At 35.6% G+C, this 22,483-nt stretch overlaps 1 protein-coding gene across 3 annotated transcripts in view; it reads right to left on the reverse strand.

Moving 5' to 3' along the window:
* Positions 1–22,483, reverse strand: part of CNTN4 (contactin 4) — a 979,742-nt gene that overhangs the window by 815,303 nt on the left and 141,956 nt on the right. For all 3 annotated transcript variants that reach the window (XM_036878225.2, XM_036878221.2, XM_057507209.1), the window contains exon 2: positions 16,797–16,837. The gene's annotated coding sequence lies outside the window, so the exon portion shown is untranslated. The remainder of the gene's footprint in view (positions 1–16,796; positions 16,838–22,483) is intronic.

The following is a 22,483-nucleotide window of genomic DNA, read 5'->3' on the forward strand; positions in this document are numbered from 1 at the left end:
TTAAGGTAATTATTGATAGATATGTATTGTTTTCTGGTTATTTCTGTATTTCCTTTATGTTCCTTTTTTCCTCTTATTCTCTTCTCTTGTTGTTTGATAGATTTCTTTAGTGTTGTGATTGGATTGTTTCTTCCTTTCTTTTCTCTTTCGTTCTTTTCCTTTTTGTGTATATATAGCGTGCTTTAGTTTTGTGGTTACCAAAAATTCAAGGATAGCTTCCTTACCATATAACAGTCTACCTTAAATTGAAGATTGCTCTGTTTCAAACATGATGTAAAGGTACTTTTTCTTTTCTTCTTCTCCCTCCTCAAAACTTTATTTATTAAGTGTTATAATCTGCACTTTTTGTGTACCCCTTGACTGATCTTTGAAGAGTTTTTCATCTTTTGTTTTAGTTTCCTACTTTCTTGGTATTAATTGGTCTACTACCTTTACTGTAGGTTTATTTTCACTGGTGAAAGCTATGTAGCCTTAAGAACATTTCCATTTACAGCAGTGCCTTTAATATCCTATAGGGCTGGCTTAGTGGTGGTGAATTCCTTTAACTTGTGTTTATCTGAAAATTGCTTCAGACTTAAATGATACTCTTGCCAGGTAGAGGATTCTTGGTTGTAGGTCCTTCTCTTTCATTACATTAAATATATCATCCCACTCCCTTCTGGCCTGTAAAGTTTCTGCTTCAAAGTCTGCTGATAGCCTGATGGGGTGTCTTTTGTAAGTAATCTTTTTCCTTATCTCTCTGGCTTCTTTCAATACTCTCTCCTTGTCCTTGATCCCTGCCATTTTAATTATTATCTCTTGGTGTTCTCTTCCTGGGCTTTCTTTTGTTAGGGGCTCCCTGCACTTCCATGATGTGAGTGTCTATTTCTTTCCCCAGATTTGTGGAAGTTTTCAACATTTCCTCAAAGAGACTTTCTATCCTTTTGTCTCCCTCTTCTTCTGGTACTCGTATAATGAAAGTATTCTTCAGTTTGGATTGGTCACACAGCTCTCTTATTATTCTTTCATTACTAGAGATACTTTTTTCTGTTTTTTGGCTTCATTTTTCTCTTGTTCTCTAACTTTCATATAATTTACAACTTCTTCAAAATGTGATAATCTGCTATTAAATCTCTCTCTTGGATATTTAACTTCAGATACTATATTCTTTAGCTCTGAGCGGCTCTTTTACAGGTCTTCTATGTTTTTGTTGAGATCCTCCCTGAGATCTTGAATATTTTCCTGTAGATCTGTGAGCATGTTTATGAATTTTACTTTGACATCTTTATCAAGAAGCTTGGTGATTTCAGTTTCATTCAGCCCTCTTTCTGGTATTTTGTCTTATAGTTTTGTTTGGAACATATTCCTCTGCCTGTTCATTTTGCTGTGTTTCTTCCTAGGGAGTAATAGCTTTATCAAGGAGGCATCTTCTAGTACCCAGAAGCTCAAGACTCTTTACTTTCCAGTGCAGGAGCCCAGCTGTTGATGTGCAATGGGTGGGACTGTCTTTCTGCCTGGCTTGACGAGGTCTGATTCTAGGTGGTCAGTTTGCTTTGGCCTCACCTTTGTGATCAGCACAGAAGTCTCTGCTGGAGTTGCTATGGGCAAGAGCACCCTCTGCCTGGCCTGAAGCAGTGGCAGGGGCTGCAGGGTTATTGGGGTGGATGGGCAGATGTGTGGCTCTGCCCAAGCCTGTCACACAGGACCCAATGCCCACAGGGAGAAAGGTGCTCCAGGGCTGGCTTCCACAGTCAGTTCCCCAGCTGGACTGAAACAGAGTCATGAAAGCTGGGAGGGTCTCTCTTTGCCTACCCAGCAGTAAAGCTTGAGACCTGTGCCCAGCAAAGTCGGCTGTCCACAGGCCACCCACACAGGGAAGAGCCTTGGAGCTGTGTTACCAGCAAGTTGGAAGAAGCATCTGGCGTTCCTGAGAGTTCCCAACCTGTTGGGCCAAGGGTGGGCTGGGGAGGTATGGTCCACCTGCCCTTTCTCCTGAGCAGAGAGCTCCATCTGACCCTCACCGCTCTGACTGGGGTGAGGAGGTATTGCCCACCTGCCCTTTCCCCTGAGCAGAGAGCTCCATATAACCCTCACCCTTCTGACTCCCCTCCTGCTTTGGGGAAGTCTTTCAAACTGTCTGCTTTGCTTTTTTCTTGGGGGCCAATATGCCTGTTCTCCACAAGAGGCTGGAATCTCAGCTTCCCCAAGTGTTCCACCTGCCTTTGTTGTTCAGTTCCACTAATCACCAGAACACCATGTAATGTGTGGCTGTGCTCCCAGAGCAGATCTCCAGGGCCAGGTGTTCAGTGATCCTGGGCTCCTACCCCTCCCCACTCCATTCCTTTTTTTCACCATCTGTGGGCTGGGGTAGGGAAAGGGTTTGAGTCCCACCAGTTCTCAGCTTTGCTACTTTATCCTTTTGTGTGAGGTCTTTTCTTCTTCCCCAGATGTAGGTAGTCAGTTCTGCAGTCTTCAGGTCATTTTCATGTTTAGTTGTATTTGCTGTGTATTAGTGTTTTATGTGTTTCTGGGAAGAGGTTTCCACGTTGCCTTCCTACCCTGCCACCATTTTTTCCCCTGGTGCATAGGCTTTTAAATCATCAGTCACCCTAGTGTTTAACCCAGAAAAAGAGGAATTATTAAAAGAACTAAGCAGTAAAATCAAAGTGACGATCTATAATTTAACCATTACTACAAGCTGTCTTTTCTCTCTCAATCAATGACTTCCTTTTATTTGTCTTTATTTGTTCACATGTATGGAATATAATCAATGGGAATGCAAAAAAAGGGAAAAATAATTCTTATTTTTATTGATATGTAAATCCTGGGAATTTTTGGAAACATGTTTAGGAAATATCAACACATTATAAATTAATAAAGCAATAATAAGGTCCCAAAAGAGACACACAAAAATGTAACAAAGATGCCTTAAAGACTTAAATGTTTTGCTAAAGATCTACGTGGAAGATCATTTCTAATGGGACCTAATACACTGTTATAATCAAAAACTTTATCAAGAGTATTTTTACCATTCAACCAGGTTGGAGGGAAAAATTCAATCATATCATTAGAGTCTGTTGGCTTTAATATCCATAATCCCTCTATATTTATTAAGGTAATATATATGTAACATCTATTAATATGCCACACTGCCAGACACATAATGCTGATTTGCATTAGATTAGGCCAAAATAAATAAAATAAAATCACTGAAACTGAGTTTGATATACTAACTTTCCTAACAATTGTTTTTATATTATATGAAATAAATTTGGAAAAAACTGAATACATTGACAAAACAACTGGTTAAAATGGGAAAACAGACTTCTCTTGTTAATGTTTATGCTTCATGGCATAGCTTCAATGAAACTCCACCAACGTTTTCAATGGGATCCTTGGTGTATAATGTACAGAAAATTATGGAGCCTGCCTATATAATATATTGTGACTCAAGAAAAATTAGTACCAACTCAACTTTTAAAAATAGAAAAATGTCTTTTTTTGTTTGTTTTTGGCCATCACCCTAATAGAAGAGACTACCTATTTTATATCTAGGGCTAAACTGATTAACAATTATTTGTTTCCTTGCTAGCCAAGAATCCCCAAATACAGAAATGGTAACGGCCCTGTAAGGAAGTGGAGGAAAGGGAATAATCATTCTTTCTTTTCATTTTATGACCAAAGGCCCCTTAATGACTTTGATTATACAAAGTCATATTTCCTAAGGTACCATTGATGGGTCTCTGAGAGCTCTATTTTCAAACTTTGACTTCTAATCATGAGTGAAGAGTGTTCAGAAAGAAATGAAAACACAAAACTCAGAAGAACTGAGGAAATGGACCTAAATAGATTTTTTTTTCATTTGTTTGGTACCCCCTAACTTTGCTGTTATTGTTAAAAATTACTTTGGGAATATAATGTCCATGGATTTTACTAGCATTCCTGAAGTAAATATTTAATATCCTAAATAGCCATGCTCAACTTTCCAAATGTTAATTGATACTATCACAAATTGCTTGTGGCATATTCAAACTGTATCATGAAATTAATGACTGAGCTTATAGGACAGAAAATATATTTTAATAATTGGTCAGAAGGACCAGTTTCTCATTAGCTTCTTCTCTATGTTAAAACTAAGACAGTCCCATTTAGAATTCTAAAAATATTTAGGTAATGACACTGTATAAATAAGTGACAAAACAACATTAGCATTATAAGCAGAATTTCCCTTCCTCAGACATATGTGTAAAATTTTCAAGTGCCTTTATAAAATATTCTTTTAAAATAATCTCTTACTCCATTAATTAGAACTAGAGCAAAATCAGTCCAAGTTTCTATTCTAAATTACTAGGCATTATACTGATCATTGAATATTCTGTTCTGGGTTCTCATGATCACTGTCTTCTCTTCATTTAGGACTAGGTAAGATTATAAAAATTATAATAGTTATGTTCTTTAGGGGATAACATTTGCTATGTTTTAAATAAGATAATGCAGTCCAAAATCAAATAAACATGCAAATAGGATGATACAATATAAATTCCTTTACAAGCAAAAGTTCTAAAATGGTTTTGTTACCTTTATTTACTACTATTATAGCAAAATTGTGTTTAATTATAGAACTCTCAACCATAACTCAGAGCTATATAATGAGAAAAATAATTAAGTAGAATTAACAATAATAATAGTTCTCTTTGGAAGGCAGAAGTCTAGAATGCCCCCCAAGATTCCTGCCCCTTGCTGTATATACCTGTACAACCTCTTCCCTACAACTTATGAGGCTGTGGCAATGAATATGACGGAATTCACTCCCATGATTAGCCTACCCTATATTACTAACATGACTGGATTAAGGCCCCACATCAGTTCATTATGATTCATTCAAAAGGAAGATTCTCGTGGGTAGTCTTGACCTCATGAGGTAAGAACTGAAAAGGGAATGAAAGGAGAGATTTGAAGTGAGGAGCACTGTCCAGTAAGCTGCTGTGTTGTAACAAAGGTGCTTAAAGAGGGCACCATATGGCAAAGACCTGAGGATGGCCTCTGGTGCTGAGAATGGTCTTGGCTGACAGCCAGCCAGGCAAGGGGCCAAGTCCCATAATAGCAAGGAAATGAAAGTTGCCAATAATCTGAGGGAACTCAGAAACAGGTATTTCCCGAATTGAGCCTCCAGATGAGGACATGCCAGCTGACACTTCAACTTTAGCATTAGGAAACCCTGAGTAAATAACCCAGCTAAAATATGTCGGACTCATGGCACAAGGGACTTGCGAGATAAAAAATGTGGGTTATTTTAAGCTTCTGTATTTGTAGTAATTTGTTTCACAACAAAAAAACATATAATAGAGATGTGCTATCATGTATCAAATATTTTCTAAAACGCCAGGCATTGTGCTAGGTTTTTTAATGTATTGTCCCATTTAATCCTCAAAACAGATTCATAAGATAAATGCTATTATAAACCATTTTATAGATGAAGAAGTAAACCTTCACAGGGTAAATAACTTGCTTAAGGTTACACAGCTAATACGGATGGTAGTTGAAAGTTTAATCTGATTTTGTTTAGTTGCAGAGCCAAACTTCTTAAACATACCATTCTGCATTCCCTGTCAGAAAGAAGCAGAGGCCATCATCAAATCCCACTTGGCTATGAATTAGCTATGTGGTTTAAAGGAAAACATTGACTCTCCCTTCCTTAACCCTAGTCTATTAATTACAGAGTAATATATTCTTTTTAAAATCTAAAGTTCTCTCATAAGACTAAATCCTTACATTTTTAATTGACCACACTGAAATTAATATAATTTTGTGTAAAAAAGTTAAATTATGAGGGCCAATGATAAGACACCTTATTTTGTCAAGTGAGCTACCTTCTCTCTCTGAGATCCAAACCCATGTTTTAAACAACATTTTGGGGCAACATGCAAATCCCTACAAAGAGATTAGGAGAAACTAAGAGATGGTTTATTTTAAAATCCATTTCTGGCACACACCCTGGCTGAAGCAAGAATTGAAAATTATTCAAAATCCCTCTGCAAGGATTTTGAAAAGAATAAAATATCTAAAACTGGGGCTCAAAATAGTCATTATGTAGAAGATAAGTGATAGGTCTATTCCTGGATACCTGAAAGGAAAATGTCTGTGCCAAGGGGCTCAATGATATTGTGGAGTGGGAATCAAATGCACAGTGTGAGGGACAAACTTTTTCCACTCTATGACTTTCAGAGTCTAAAGTTCGTTGGGTTGATTTCTTTGCAACTCATTGTATCTCATTTACATATCCTGCATCACCTTCTCCTTCCATTCAATTACTTGCCAATCTATGCTCTTCCAACTGCTGTCTTACTCATGCTTTCTATAAACTTCAACGAATGTCTCCACTTGGCCCTGAGAGCTTGATCCTTTTGCCCAAGCCACAACAATAAGTGAGTCTGTCTTCTTCACCTGTCTATCTGCTCTCTTTCATAAGCACTAACTTAGCTAGGAAACCCATAAGCACTAACTTAGCTAGGAAACCAAAAACATTTATAATCATGAGATGACATACAATTGGTATATTATCTTACTTCAGAGGTCTCAGCATGACTGAATCATCTGACTGACTGTACCTCGTATGCAGAGTGTTCTGTAGATGTGATACCACACACTTGGTTCCAGAGATTCAACTCTTCATTTTTCAAAGCACTCCTTTTCACCCCCCTCACAAAACAGTTCTTCCCTCCCTCTAGGGATGGTGACAGGAGTTACCTATACTTTGGTTATTTGAGGCCATATACAATTTTTTTAAGGTAGTTTATTTACCACAACAGGTGACTCTGCCCTCAGCAGCTCATCCTATCAGTCCCATGAGTACACTCCCTGTGCATTTGGAATGTCCAAAGAAATACCTTCAACATCTGCATCTTAGCTCTTCCCAGTCATACCCTAATTTCTCCATTACAACAAATCCTCCTGAAGTTCAACTCAATTTCACCACATCAAGCCAACAGATATAAACAGGCTACAATATGCTCTTTTATGTGGTCGACAATACATGTTTGCCACTTTAAAAGGCTTTTCCTTTTACAAATCCCCCAAGTGGCTCTTTTCAGTGTTAATCTAAGAGAGAGCTCAAACTCACCATCCCATTTCCAGATGTGATGAATGACCGAGGCAAAAGTACATTTGTTAAGGAAGCAGCCCATATAAAGCTTGTAAAGCTTTGATTGATCATGTTTATCCAATGGATACAAATGTTATTGGCCTTTAAAAAAATATTTGGGGGAATTAATGTTTTGTTTTATTTTTCTTTCTGAACTAACTTTTCAGACCAGCATCTGCTTACATTTACACAGTGTAATGGTATGGAATCACAATGGTTCCCAGTGATTTTGCATAAAAAAAATGGATTCCTTTTTTGTAGAATGTAATGAGGTATAAAAATGATGCATCTGAAAGTAAGTCCTTAATGTTCTACTTCCTTTTCAAGTCTGCTTGTTGTCTATATTATGCATGTACAAACAAAAGCAATTTGTGTTACTAAACCAAAAAGCTTCAGTTCTACTCTGGAGTCAAATATTAACCAGCTTTTAAAAAATATCTTGAGCACATTAGTTAGTCTTCTGTATATAAAATAAATATATGAGTCATTCAGCTAATTATTCAGTAATTACTAAATGTATACCTATTATGGGCCAGGAACTTTAATAGGTTCTCAGTGTAAAGCACTACACAAATCAGTCTTTGATCTCTTACATCCTAGATGTACCTTACATCCTAGATGAGCAGGGAGACAATAAATGGATAAATATATAACACATCAGGTGGTAAAGATTGCCATATAGAAATGGGAACAGCAGAGGAGGTATAGTCTCTCTGATGAGACAGTATCTGTGCAGAGATCCAAAGCAGTAAGGGGCCCAGCCATGCAGATATTTGAGGCAAGAGCAACTGAGGAAGAGGCAACAGGTAGGTAAGCCCTGAGGTTCTTTAAGAGAACACTGAATATTAATGTGTGTGAACATTCTTTGAGGACTTTAGCGAAGCACCATTATTATCAGATTTTCTAGGTAGCACAGTTTCTGCCACTTCTGTGACTAGATACAGTTTGCTGTACCCAAATCATAATTTACCATGAGATGGTATGGTAAAGCCCAGAATAACTGTTGTCACTCAACTAATATGAATAGTGCAACTTATAATCATTTGCCCCACAGCTCAATTTTAGAGCCATTTTATCATACAGAATATAGTCCTTAGCAATTTCCCTTTTAATCAAAAAGGGTACCTAATATGACAAGAAATCCCCTGTCCAGACTACAACATCAGCCAAAGTAGAAAAATAGCAATTTGCCCTGCAAAACTGATTTCAAAACTATCAACATCCATCATCATCATCATCAATCACAAGAGGCAGCTGCTTTGGCAGCATTATTTTAAGTCCATATTTAACTACATGACAGCTTAACCTTCTTAGGAAAGCAGAGTAATCTCTCCTTATAACCCTAACCAAGTACAGCAAAGTAGAGTTGCTCTAATATAGAAATTCTTTCATCTGATTTCATAGACACAAGATGGCATTTGATAATTTAACAGGTACTTGTATTTTTTTTTTAACATTCAACACTTACCAGTGCTGGTGAAGACTGCATAACTCAAGGACTATTGCAGTTACTCCATCAGCAAGAACTTATGAACAGAATTGACTATGTATGATGGCCACGTAGAAAGGAATGCAAATCTACCTTACAGAGAAAGAGCACTTGCCTACACATATAGAACACAATGTACATGAGCTTCAAAGTGATAGGCACATTTCTTTCTGTAATCTATGTTTGCACTTAGCTGATGTCCTCCACTTGCTGTTTGCATCCATGCCCCAAGACTTCCCACGTTTCCATGTTTCTATCTGTGCTTACTTAGCATGCAGTGACCATCACCACCATCTCTATATAATCATATCCCAATCATAGTCACTGAGCAAATTCAATGACACCCCTCTTCCATAAAATGTTTCCTGGACCACTAGAGAGAATTAATTTTGTCTTCTCTGAATTGCCCATTAGACTTTATTTACACCTCTTTTAGGAACTCATTTTACATTCTATCTTCTATTAGAGTCATTTGTTTGTATCCATCATCCCCTTTCTGACAACTACAATAGCAGCTTATTTTTTTCATTTACCAAAATAGCCTTTACCTATAACACTGTTATAAAAATACACACAAATTACAGATACTAAGTATTCTGATTATGCTACACTTTCAAACCAATATCCTCAGTTAAAAATGTGCCTTCCATCATTCTAGACATACTTAGGGGGCCAGAGTCAAAATAACTACCTGGAAGCTACTTAAAGTAAATGTCAAAAACAGTTTTATCATTCAAAAGATTTTTTTTAAGTATGATGACAAAAAACTATCACCATTAAAAGTTTCCTTTTAGTATAGTGGGTATTATAAAATAATTTCATTAGTATTCCTACAATTTCTAGCACTCTACCTTGATGACAATTTGTTGAATGAATAAGTAAATGATTGCATGATTATGTGCACTTTATTGTATCTCTGCCATGAATGTCAAAAACCTGGGGGGAGGAGGATGATTGGACAATGAGAATGTCCAAGATAACCAGACAGTACAAGTTGAATTATGGGATACATTGGATGAAAATGGATCTGTTACTAAACAAAATCCTAACAGAGTATAAGTTTAAGAATCCTATCTTTACCTGAAGAAAATAATTAGGACCACTGAGATTCTGAAAAATTAACATCCAGAAAGGTGTTCATAGAAGACATGACACTATAAAAGTGTGAGGATGTGAGTGACAGAGAGCATGATGTATGTGTGTGTGTGGGTGTGTGTGTAGATGCACGCAAACACACACTCATGTACCTATCTGCCCCTTGCCGGTAAAGCTGGAAGGAGTGGGAAGAAAAGGATAATTCTCAAAAGAAACTCTATTTACTACTGGGATATAAGTATTGATTCTTAAAAAAACATGAAAAATTCACCATAGCTAGACAGTTTATGATTAATGATATGATACCTAGTTAAGAGTAGCTGAAAGGTATAGCATTTTTCATGACATAGGACCAATGGGACCCAATTAATAAAATGAAATATTAGGTTAAATTTAGAATTTTTTACCATACAGTCATTTCTCCAAGAGAAAAACTGTGCAACAATTTTTTAATTATTTTTAAATTAAAATGTTAACAGCTTTAAAAACATGTACATGGTACATTTTTAAAACTCAATATTCATAACTATTTTCTTTTGCCTACTTCAAAGTCTGTACTTCTGAAGAATCATAACAAGAGTTTTAGGGGAGTCTGAGCTTTTGGAAAATTAATTATAGTAGGAGAATCATACTCAATATACATACCATCACTGCCTTTTTCTGAAAATATGAGAACCATCACCTGCAACCTACCAGTCGTCATATTCCCCAACCAGCCTGTCTCATTCATCTTCAAACTGCCAGAATGTACCTGGTGCAACGTAGCTACTCAGAAAGTGTTTGTTAAGCTGTGATGAATACTGTATTAATGTATCTGTTATGCCGTAGGTTTGGTTTCTGAAAATGGCAACTTAAGACCACAAATAAATTAGGAATTCTCCCAGTCTCATTTCTTCTTAATAAACTATTACAGTTTTTATTTTGTTAGGTCAGCAACTCCCAAAATACATTCTGTGGAATACTGATTATCAAAGGAGTAGCGGGAGTGGTTCTGTCCTCAAAATATGTTAATATTTTAATATGTTCTATCCTCAAAATTTGTTATCTATTTTAAATAATAACATATCTTTAGCTGCAGGACTTCATTGTGTATTTAATATGGAAGCATACATGTGTATATTATAGAAGACAGATAAAATAACATATATATAGTATTTCTCAACTTATTTTAGTTCAGAGTACTTTTTTTAATTATAATATTACAGTGGGTTGGTCAAACCTTTTCATACTTGAAACATTAACTGTCTGGATTACAGTGCTTTGGCTTTGTTTCCATTATTTTTCTGTGGGCTACCAGCATATATTATTCTTGATTAAATGGTCTTTCAGAACGTAGATCATAAAAATTTATGATGACCATGATTACTTTATCAAATTAGAGTTTGAACAAGTCTCCACATGTAAAAACCTAATGGCATTAGAATAGTACATCTAGAAATATCAGATCCTTTATCTTCTTATTTTTCAGAAAAAGTTATCTTTATGTTGTCCACACTGAACCACACTGTGTCTCATCTGTCCCACCCCACTTGTTTATTCATAATTTAGTTAATGAGCACTAAATCCTCAATATACTCCATGCATACTTGGCCATATAAAGATGAATAAAAAGATTCCTGCTCTAACAAAGCCCTGTCTCATTTGAGAGAGAAAAATTTAACAATAACAACCCAGGCACTGGTTGCTCACATAAAAGGTGCACAGTTACAAAGGAGGACCAGCTCTGCCTTGGATCATCAGAGAAAGCTTCAAAGGGGTAGGCCTGCAAAGAGGTATGCTTTAACAAAGGTAGGTCCTAAAAAATGAGTTTACTGTGTTTAAGAGGTCAGTGGATAGAGAATAACACATCCAAAGAGACAGAAGAGCATTTGCTGAGGCATGCAAGTAAAGAAAAACAGAAGCTCAGATGACTGAGATGGTGAGATGACAGGTAGATGGTGACTGGCTTGCACAGAACCTTACATGCCAAACAAAGCACTTTAGCTGAAATATTATACAGGAAATGTTGCAGGTCAGAACCTTCAGAAGGTCCATCTTTTGTTTCAAAATCACTACCATATTTGGGAATGTCCATGTGTGGACTTGGATGGAACTCCTGCATGTGGCTCATTGTTATAGAAATTTCACCAAATTCCTCTGCTACTGGTTCTTGTGAGATTATGATAAACTGAAAAAGCAACAAGTAATTTTGTGATGTCCCATATAATTAGTCTTCTTCCAGGTTTTACTTTCACAATGCTTATTACTACAGAAGAAAGGGTGGTGTGTCCAGGTCCCTCTTTAGCTGTATCTTATATACATAATAGGCTAGAGGAAAGAAGATTACATCTACTATTCAAGGACAATTTCTTTTTAATCTTTACCAGTTTAAATGATGCATGCTATGGTGCATGGATACATATTCTGAACATATAATCAGCCTTGAACTTTTGGAAAAGTGCTCTTAAAAGAATCTCTACTCTAAGCTTTTCTATGACCCTTCCTAATTAATCCCTTCTATCTTGAATCCTTCTTCCAAGATGACGTATTAAGTATATGCTTTAAGGATTTACTTTTTTTAGGATGTTTGCTCATTTTTCTCCTGGGCTCTGCCTCCCTATTCAGAACACTAACTTCCTAAAAGTGAAGACAGGAAACTTGATTCTAAGAAGAACAAAGACTATGTGTTATTTATCTTTTTGTCCTTAGGACCTAGCGTAATGCTTAATTTATGGTATTAAAAGCACACGCCTGTTGCTTAATATATGCTAAGCAGTGAGTGAGGATAAGATGGGTGGATGGGATCAGGAAATATGACAGGGGAAGGGATAAAGGGAAATGTAGCAAGAGAAGAAAGAAAAAAGAAATAAAAGAAGGGAAGAAAAGAAAAATGAAAAGTAGAGAAGGAAGTGGAAGAGTACAGTTTTATCAATGACTTACATCTGCATTAATCAGGACTCTGAATTGCAGATAACAAAAACCTCACTCACACTCGCTTAAAGGGGTAATAATTGGCTCCTGTAACCCCTAAATACCCTAGTGTATAGCTTAACGGACTGGAAGAAAATGTGCAGACAACAGGGCCTGAAGAGAGAAAGATGGAGTCTCAACTGTTTGAGCGTTCTTTCTCTACCTCCTGTTCACTGTCTTGTCTGGTTACCTTGGCTTAGCCTAATTGTATGGACCTTAGTCACTTTTCTTAGAAAGAGCATCTCACTCTCAGTCTCCATACTCTCATGGTAGTTTTTAGGGTATAGGCCTACTCACCTGATCTTTTTCTCCAGAGAAATGGGGATTTGTAAAATGAAGAAATTTGGCACACCAGGCCATGACTTTTGACAAAATAGCTGTATCTGTTTTAAAAGATATAGCTTCAAGTACATAGCTGTAAGTTATATTACATTCTATATTGTAGATCTTAATTTATTTTTAAATTATTCAAAGAGATCACAGACATTAAACATAAAACTAACACTTAACAGAAGAATAATGTCAGGCTTGAAGAAAATATTAGATAGTTCATGATAAATAAACTTGGCCAAATCTGAATAATGTGTAACTTCGGCCCCATCAGTGATTTCATTGTATAATATGAGGATAAAATAAGACAGAGTAAGTGAATACATACAGTAAACTCTCTGAAAACGACAGTTGCATTATTGTTGGCATTTTTGCTGTTATTAATATTAATATTAAATAGATGTTAAGAAGCTGAGAAACAAAGAAAGCATCTATCACCTTTAGATTTCTATCAGAGATTTCCTCCTGATCCTTGATAAAATAAATTACTCAATTCCTTTTTAAATGTGTTCTTTCTAGCACCAATATATATTTTTCACCCAATACATAAGACCATGCATGCTGATGTAGACATTCTTATTTTCCTAGTACTTTTCAACACTTAGGAATGGTGTTTGAAGTTAAATAAATGATTGTGTGAGATGATTTACCCAATAGTGTGGCAAATAAGAAGATGAGATGGACAGAGAGAGCATGTGTTGCTCACAAGGCAACATGCTTTCGGTGAGCTACTGCAGAAGGACACATTGACAGCAAGGGGCCTTGTGGAAGTGTCAAAAGTTACTGGGCACTGAAAGATAAATTGAACTTTGACAGGTAAGGACTGGAAGAATGGGATACACCTGACAAAGAAAACTGAATAAAAGAAGGCAGAGAGATGACATCAAACACTGGGTTGAAAAAGTAAGTAGTGGGTAGCAAGAGCATTAGGAACATGAGATGATGATCAGAAAAACTGAAAAGTTACTGGGTGAACATTCTCAGTGTCAGCATTATAAATATCTACCCAGTGCCTGGCATACTTAGCAATAAAATGTAGATAATGAAAATGGAATTAATTCAATAGAATAATTATAATATTTTAAACTTTTCTAATTAGTAATACACTGGCCTCGGAAAATAAGCATACCTAGGTGCTCTATTTATATGTTCATATAATTTCAATAAGTAACACATAAAGAATATCCATTATTTTAATTGTTTATTTTTAAACATTTCCCTTAAAATTTGTTTATACTGATTTGCATTCTTTTGAAGGGAAATGACACATACATTTTGCCTTTGTCAAGGCCATGCTGAAAACCACCCTTTGTTGTAAAAAAGATGTTCTTACTAATAGCATATAATCAAACATGCACTTCATTAGTCATTAAAATGTACTGCAAATATTCAACAGCTATGTACCAATTGCGAAGAAAACAATGAAATTGATTTCAAACTGTAATGCCTGTGATTTGTCTCATAAAACACAGGAAAAAAAAATCCCTGTAAAAAGAATTAAGATATGCAAAGAACATTTTATTCCCATTTGATTTACAGATGTTTAAAATATAGTTTTTAATATCTGGCACTCATGATGATAACCAAGGTTTTAAAATGAAGTTAGCGTCTTAATAAGCTTTGTTGCTTATCATTACCATTTTCACTGATGTTATATTTTTCTAAATAATGAATAGCTAATATTTCACTTGTAAGTTGATCCAGATAAAACTGACACCATCTTACCATTTTTCATCTACAAAACTGACAAGTTTAGATTTAACCTAACAGATTAAAATTGTAAAATCACAGAATCTCAGTCAGGAAAGTAGTCTGAGTTATGGAGTGGATTCTTTGATCTGGCTCATAAAAATCCTCTCCAGTATGAAACAGCAGTCATTTGATATCTGTTGTTAGAAGTTTGGAATGGCGAGTTTAAAATTAATACATGAGTTGGAACAAAAGTGCGCATTCAATATAGAATTAGCCCAATACTCAAATGGATGTTTCCCACTATTCACCCACTTCAGATAAACCTTTCTTTAAAAAATAAATAAAGGAAAGGAAAAAGGATCACATACCTCAAGCAAATAACTAACCTCACAATATAAGAGGCACCCAAACATCATTTAGAATTTTTTAAATGACCAAATTAAAGGATATGATGAGGACTTAGTATCTAGACTAAAAACATAGCACATTTATTACTCTAATTTCCAACAAAAGGAACTAAAATTACCATTCCTAGAAAACATTCTTTCATTTAAGTAGCTTGGAGTAATTGAGTGAATTATTCAAATCTAGAAAAGGAAACCACTAAGAAAATAGATATTTTAATGCTCTTCTGCCTGCAACCTATCCAGGAAGGGAGAAATCAGATAAAAGATAACCTTGAACAAGGTTATGAGGGTTTCTTTCAAAATAAGTGATTTTTCAAAATGAGTCGATCCTGAGTCTCCATGTCAGGTAGGACAAAAGGGCACAGAGGGGAAGCCTACCTTCCTAAATCCACTCCCACCTCAAAATACGGCAGGAAAACAGAAACACTGCTGACTAGACAAAGAACTGATGGCACCTTTTTACTGTCTTACCCTGATAAATAAATTTACCTTACCCTGTAGCCTTTGTGCAGCAGTTTTACCACTACAAAATTATTCACCTCTAAACTTTATAGCTTTTGGAAGTATGAAATGAAAGTATTTTAGAGAAGAAGGAGACTAAAAATTCATAGGGGCTAGCTCACCACCCATACAAATGAGGAAAGAGAGCCTTAGGGAAACCAAATTGTTCAAGATCCCACAGCTCATAAAAGCAAGATCAAGCTCAAAAGGCTTGACACTAGATCCCTGACACACAACTCTGATGGCCCAGCTTCAAAGGATACCATCCCCTTTGTTGGATTGTGGTCATTGCTACATGGGGGTGGGTGGTACGTGTGTCTGTGCATGTATCTGTGTGTAGCTGAGACAGGCATTAATACCATAAAGACTAAATTTTATACTGATTAATTAATCATTCTTAAATGGTCAGTAATCCTTTTTAAGTCTACAGATCTTCCCCATAAATTAAACTCTGTAAAGCCACAGGATTATCTGCAACTGGGTAAATAAATACAAATCACATATTATCACAGAATTACAAAAATATTAACTGTTAAAACAAGGAAACTGATAAATTCTCCAGTATATGGTGTGTGCAGTAAACTAGAAGGAGTAAATATAGAAAACTGTGTACAAAATAAAGATAGGTTGAAAAAAGATGATTATTGAATTTTTTCATACTAAAAACAGAGCCAACTCGTCAGTAAAAATTAAAACTACAAAAAAAATGTTTTATATGTGTAAGTGAGGTCCCAAAATAAACATTTTGGTAATATTAGCATTAACATAGCAGAAACATTTCATAAAGGTTTAGAAAAAAACAATAAAGATTTGAGGGAAATATCTGAGGGAAAACTAATAAACACACTGAATATTATATTTGAGTATTTAGATAATAAATTTAAGATAGTTAACTTTCCTACTTTGAAAATCGTAAAATTCTAACATACATTGGTTAATGAAATTTAATAATAAAATTTTATTTGCAAATGAATTTTGTGGCCACCCATTAAATTTTAAATGACCTATTATCTATAGCTTAATATAGAATCCATTGTTATTGCTTTCTGTATATATTATTTAGATAAGATAAAGCTATAGATTGCATATCTCAAGGAAAAGAATTTCTAGTTAATATCAACGCTCAAAACTTTTATACAATTCCTCAAGGACTGTATAGTTATGTATTGTAATAAACATGTATATTTACTTATTTAAATAAAAAGGTACATACCCCCAAACATGGTATTCATCACAAGTTCAACCGCACATCACCTACAAATAAGGAAATGGATTTTAGAGTAAAGTGTATTCCTAGCCTTTTTTTCAGTAGTCAGTTGCATTTTAGTGGTATTACTGGTTTTAAGAAAGTTTTAAGCAAGTCATGTTACAAAGTTTTTATCAGTGAATTACAAAAAACCTTATCTTATCATGATTCTTTAACCTGTGAAACAAGTTACCCTGAGCAAAAAAACTGTCACAGTAAATCTACCAGAAAGGCCTATAGACAGATCTCTAAGTATCTGAAATGAGAATGAGATACTAATGCAGCAATATGTTTAAAAAAGCAAAATTAAGTATTTGATTTTATATGAAAAATCAAAACTGTCTTATCTGAAATTAAGGGATAAATTTCATAAGATCATAAAAAATAATATTCATTCCTTATAAAACTTCATGAACACAATTACCTCATCATTTCTTTAAAAACACTGCCAAATTTTTACTTCAGAATATATTTTTAAAGACTTGAAATCTAACTTTTAAAGATTAGATAAACCAAAATTACAAAAATGTTAAATGGTATAAAGGCTATCTAAGATTTACAAATACCCATTTTGCTTCTCAAAAATTTTATATTAAACCTTTCTAAATTTAAAGTCCAGGTCACATTTGATTATAGTTTGGACTCAACACAAATATATTCACATTTTACATGACAACTTTATTTTGTCTTCAGATTCTCTTTCTGAGCTCCATACCCATGCAGCCAATTGTCTAGCTGACATCTCTACCTAGGTACTCTACAGGGACGTCAAACTCAACATGTCTGAATGCAATCACATTCCCACCCAAGTGGTCCACTTCCAATGTTGGCAGTGAATGTCACCACCATGATTCATCCAATTTCCCAAGCCAGAAAGACAGGAGACACACACATTCTTTTCTTCACATCTAATAAGCAACCAATAAACTGCTAAGTCCAAATTATTTTACTTCATTCACAGCTCTCCATCTCTACCACCATCTCCCTGCAAAATGTCAGTATCTCTCACTGCACTCACTCCTGATCCTGCCTATCTTGTACCTTCCAATAAATTAATATGTTCAGCCCTCCTGACCACAGTCCTCTTAAGATTTCAGTGTCTTCCTATTATTCATAGAAAAAAAGACCTAAGTCTTTAATTGACCTACAAATCCCTGCATCATTTAGGCTTTGCCAAATATTCTCTCCACCTTGATCTCCACACTCCAGATACATTAAAGAGTTTTCAGTTCAGCAGATTTGCCATGTTCCTTCTCATTTCAGGGCTTTTGTACATACTTTTTGTACATATTTCTAGCTTGTTCTCTCCCTTAATACATTCCCACCTATTCATTCAGTGGACTCCCACTTAACCTTCACTTACTAAGAGAAGCTTTCTCTGATACCCTAAGACAGGTCCTCATAATATATACTATGCTCTTACAGGAGAGCATTTGCTTCTTGAAAGCATTTATAAGAGGTGACCTCATGTGATTATGTGATTTATGACTTTAGCCCTCACTGCACTCTTAATGAGGGTGGCATCCATATTGCATATCCCTGGTGCCTAGCATGGAGCCTGACATCCAATAGATATTACTGAGTGAAATTTAAAATGAATACATGAATGAAAATGATAGTTTGGGACATACCATTTTTATGCTTCATATGTAGCAAAGCATGTTGGTATGAATGGAACATAAGTCATGTTGTTTGCTGAGGAAAGGATTTAAGATTATTCCTGAGTCCCTAAACAAAAGGTATAGGGTCCAATAATGACCTTTATAAAATGCTAATTGCTTTTTGAAAACTGTAACAAAATTATTTACTCTACACCTGTAATCCAATGAATAGAAAATAGTGGGTGTGGAACAAATACATATACAAAAAAAGATACCACATTTTATAGTTATTTTCCACTTGTGATATGCTTCCAGATAGGTGACCTTTGGACATTGAGCAAATGTTTACTGAGCACCTGCCGGTATATCTCCAGTTGACGGAAAGGAAGTAGGGCAAGAGAGGTTCAGCGTTTGGCTGTGTGGTTGCATTGCTAATATGCAGCAGAAAGAGACCACCTATGTCCAACTCCAGTGTATTTCATACTAAATTACAGAGCTGTGGCAATGACCCAGATGATGTAAACTGGACAATTTCTCCCAATGAGACCATCTTGTAACTTTGTGATTCTTCACAGATATTTCACAGTACTGTGTGCAATTCATACTATATTATATACCTAAGGAAGCACTCATTAACTTACCCCTCAAAACTCACCTCCACCAACCTCAATTCTGCAAGCCCTCTGCTGAATTAAGATGGCTTATCTCTGCTTTGCAGTACTTCCTTCATGAAATGCTAGACTAATTTACTGATACATCTCCTGTAACTAAACTACATCTGCCTTGAAGCAGGATGGGGCTCACATTTATATCCCAGGACCTACTGCAACACCTCTCTCACAGTGGTCACAGAAAACCTAGGAGTTGAGTGGATGCATGTGACAGTAAATAAATGAATTAGCCCAAGAGCATGCACAGGACTAGATGCTCCTGTCACTTCTAAAGAATCACTAAAAATTTAAATCTAGTGAGAGCTTTTTACTGAAATTTAGCTCTCTGTAGAAGCATAATAACCTTTAAGCAAAATGCATCATGTGTCTGTCATACAGGACAGCAAAGCTCCCCCTAATGACAAGAAAAGAAGCTTTGCAATTTGCACTGGAGCAAAATATTATTAAAAGCATATAGAAAGGTTAAAAAATGTATAAAAACAATAGGAATTGATACAAAAGTGAGAAAAATAAACTGATACAGAATACACTTAATGTCTTCAAAATTTTGACATATTTCTTTTAAATATTTATGTCAGCATACTGAAAAAAAGCCAAGATATTCCCTCCCTAGATAGTCATTTGTGGTTTCCTGTGTATGTGTGACTGCATTGAAATTAACTTTTATATTAATAAGCTGCTTAATTGAAATAGCTTTTGGGTTATATTGGTATGTACAATCCTTCACACCTGGATAAATGTACAAATTGATAATGTTGGCACCATTAAATCTCATGCTATTCACAATAATCATTCAATTCAAACTCTATTCAAAAGGCAAGTAGAATGGAGAAAAATAAATCTTTTTTGTTTCTGAAATGTACATATTTATGGGTCTTCTCAGCCACTCTGTTCTTTTGTTAGTTCTGAGTGACTTCTAAGGCAACAGATCTTATCAATAACACAGATAAGCCAAGATAAATGAGAACTCGATTTTTCCAAATAACTATGGCCTTTTTTCCCAAGCAAAAATAAACTCAGAGCAATACTATTCAAAGCAAGTGAATAGATTTTGCCAAAGCTTCAAGCAACAAGAAAGACAAGTATCTGGTCCCCATCTAGCATAAACTTGAACCTTTTGTGGCTGAGGTATATTGGAAGTGCAATCAAGTGCTTCTCTGGCAGAGATGGTTGCTACTGACTTAGCAGGAGAAAAAGAGAAAAGGAAAAAGACACAAGCAACATGCTCTTTGTGAGGACCATGCTGACAAAATGATCAATCTTCTTTTGGAATAACTGATGAAGGTTAAAATAAAATCTCTTTGTGACAAAGGCAATCAACAGTGCAACTGCTCCATGCTAAAGGAAATGATTTTAATTCTTCCTAACTCTAGATATTGTACCCAGCCTTGTCAGCTCCATAAAAAGAGCATTTAATGCATTTTTGTATGAGATATATCAGCATAAAGCCCCGTCAAACATTTCTTGGTCCAGTGTCCAAGGAATTAAGGCCTGTCTGTAGTTCTGTATATAGATGTGGTAAGCAGACAAAGTCTACAAGCAGATGAAGTTTTCTAAGTCTTAGCTAGATGCAACAAAGACCTTTTAATTCATATCTATTACTAGTTTTTTTGGCAGACAGTAGGCTGTCCTTTCAGAATCTAAAAGATACCTGGCAAATTATTATCTGAAAAGAAGGAAAATCTGTTGGCACCTAACAGAGCATAGAGTCAAATGGAATGCCAGAAATGGTAGAGAAGTGCCGCCAATTCTAATTAGATAAGGTAGACATTGCAGGTGATTGTTTTTGTGCTCATTTCCTTTACCTTTTTTGCTGCCTATTTCACTTCTTACTTGAACAGCACTTGCATAATTTTGAGAAGAGAGAATTTACAGGGCTCAGATCAGGAATTCATGATTTTTCCAGTAACTTTCTTGGAAAAGTCCCTTCTCTAATGACATTCTTCATCTACAAAATTAGAGGGGTGAGCCTGATGACCTTCAAGTCTCTGAAAGACATAATAACTATGATTTCTAGGATGATTCTATCCCACTGCTTTTCCATTAAAAGGTTTATCAGAGAGAACACTAAAATAAGCACAAAAATCATGGTCTGAGGAACCTCAAGAGATTCCATTTTCAATGCCATCCATGATGTCCTCTGTCACTGGAGATAATCCTTAAGTGGTATCATTCCAAAGTCAAGTACCACATGCTGAATTGTGTATGTAGATCAGAAAAGCTGTCTAAGTGATAGACAATTCACATAGCCATGAGGGAGAGAGAATACAGAATTCAACACAAGACTGAAAAAAACAAGGAGGCAAAAACTTTTTAATCGACCCCTTAAGAGGTTATGTAGAGGCCACAAGGTGAAGTTATGAAATATGTTTCTAGTCAAGAATGCCATCTACTGACAATAAAATACTCAATATTCATATGATTTTATTGAGTTAAGGGTCAACAGTAGATTTTGATCCTGGATCAGTTAAAAATATGGTATGTAAAAATAAAAGTCCATCAACTCTTAGCATCGCTTTGGGGTTTCGGCGGGTATATGTGTAATAACTGTCACATCTCCAAACAGTCCAGTCTGACCCCCATTTAGTTTAAAAACGTAATGACAGTGGCCACCATTGCCAACCATGCTTCAATGTTCTGAACACTCCTAAAAGGTGCCCCACTAACCAACTTCTTAGTGTGGAAATGAACAGATTCCTATTTCAAAAGTGCTCACACCACCTCAGAAAGGAGAATAAGGAATTTTATAAAACTATAATCTACCTGGCAAGGTCAAAAAATTCCTACATTTCTTCCTCAACTCATTTCTTCTCATGACTTTCCACCACAATGTCATCTCATATAAAGCTTTTTAATCCCTTGGCAGGGATCTTTAGAGTGGAGGGCAGTAAGAGCTATGGAAAGGACATGATCTCAATTATAATAGAAAGTAGAATAAAAACAAAAAATATTTCACACCATGCATTTCATCTGTTGAAATGGCAAAGATGAGAAGCTTTTCACTGTGTTGGTGAGTGTGCAGGGTAACAGATACTCACATACATTTTGTGGTGGGTGGATCCATGGTACAAATTCACAGGAGGCTAATTTACCAATACCTACAAAAAGTAAAAAAGCAATTTTTTTTTTTACTCATAAATGACTGCTCTAGAAATATATAGCCTAGGGATATCCAATTATGGAGGCAACTGTCACTGGTTGTAACAGCTACACAGATCAGGTTGTTGTGGGGACTCGATGAAATAATGCATGTGAAGTGTACAGCACAAAATCTGCATCATACTAGTACTAATGGTAAGTAAGCACCGAGTCTTAGTTGTTGTTCATATATCATTGTTATTATTGTTATTAGATGATGATGACATAATCAAGTCATTTTAGG

Source organism: Manis pentadactyla, chromosome 1 (assembly GCF_030020395.1).
Source record: "Manis pentadactyla isolate mManPen7 chromosome 1, mManPen7.hap1, whole genome shotgun sequence".
NCBI classification, from domain to species: Eukaryota; Metazoa; Chordata; class Mammalia; order Pholidota; family Manidae; genus Manis; species Manis pentadactyla.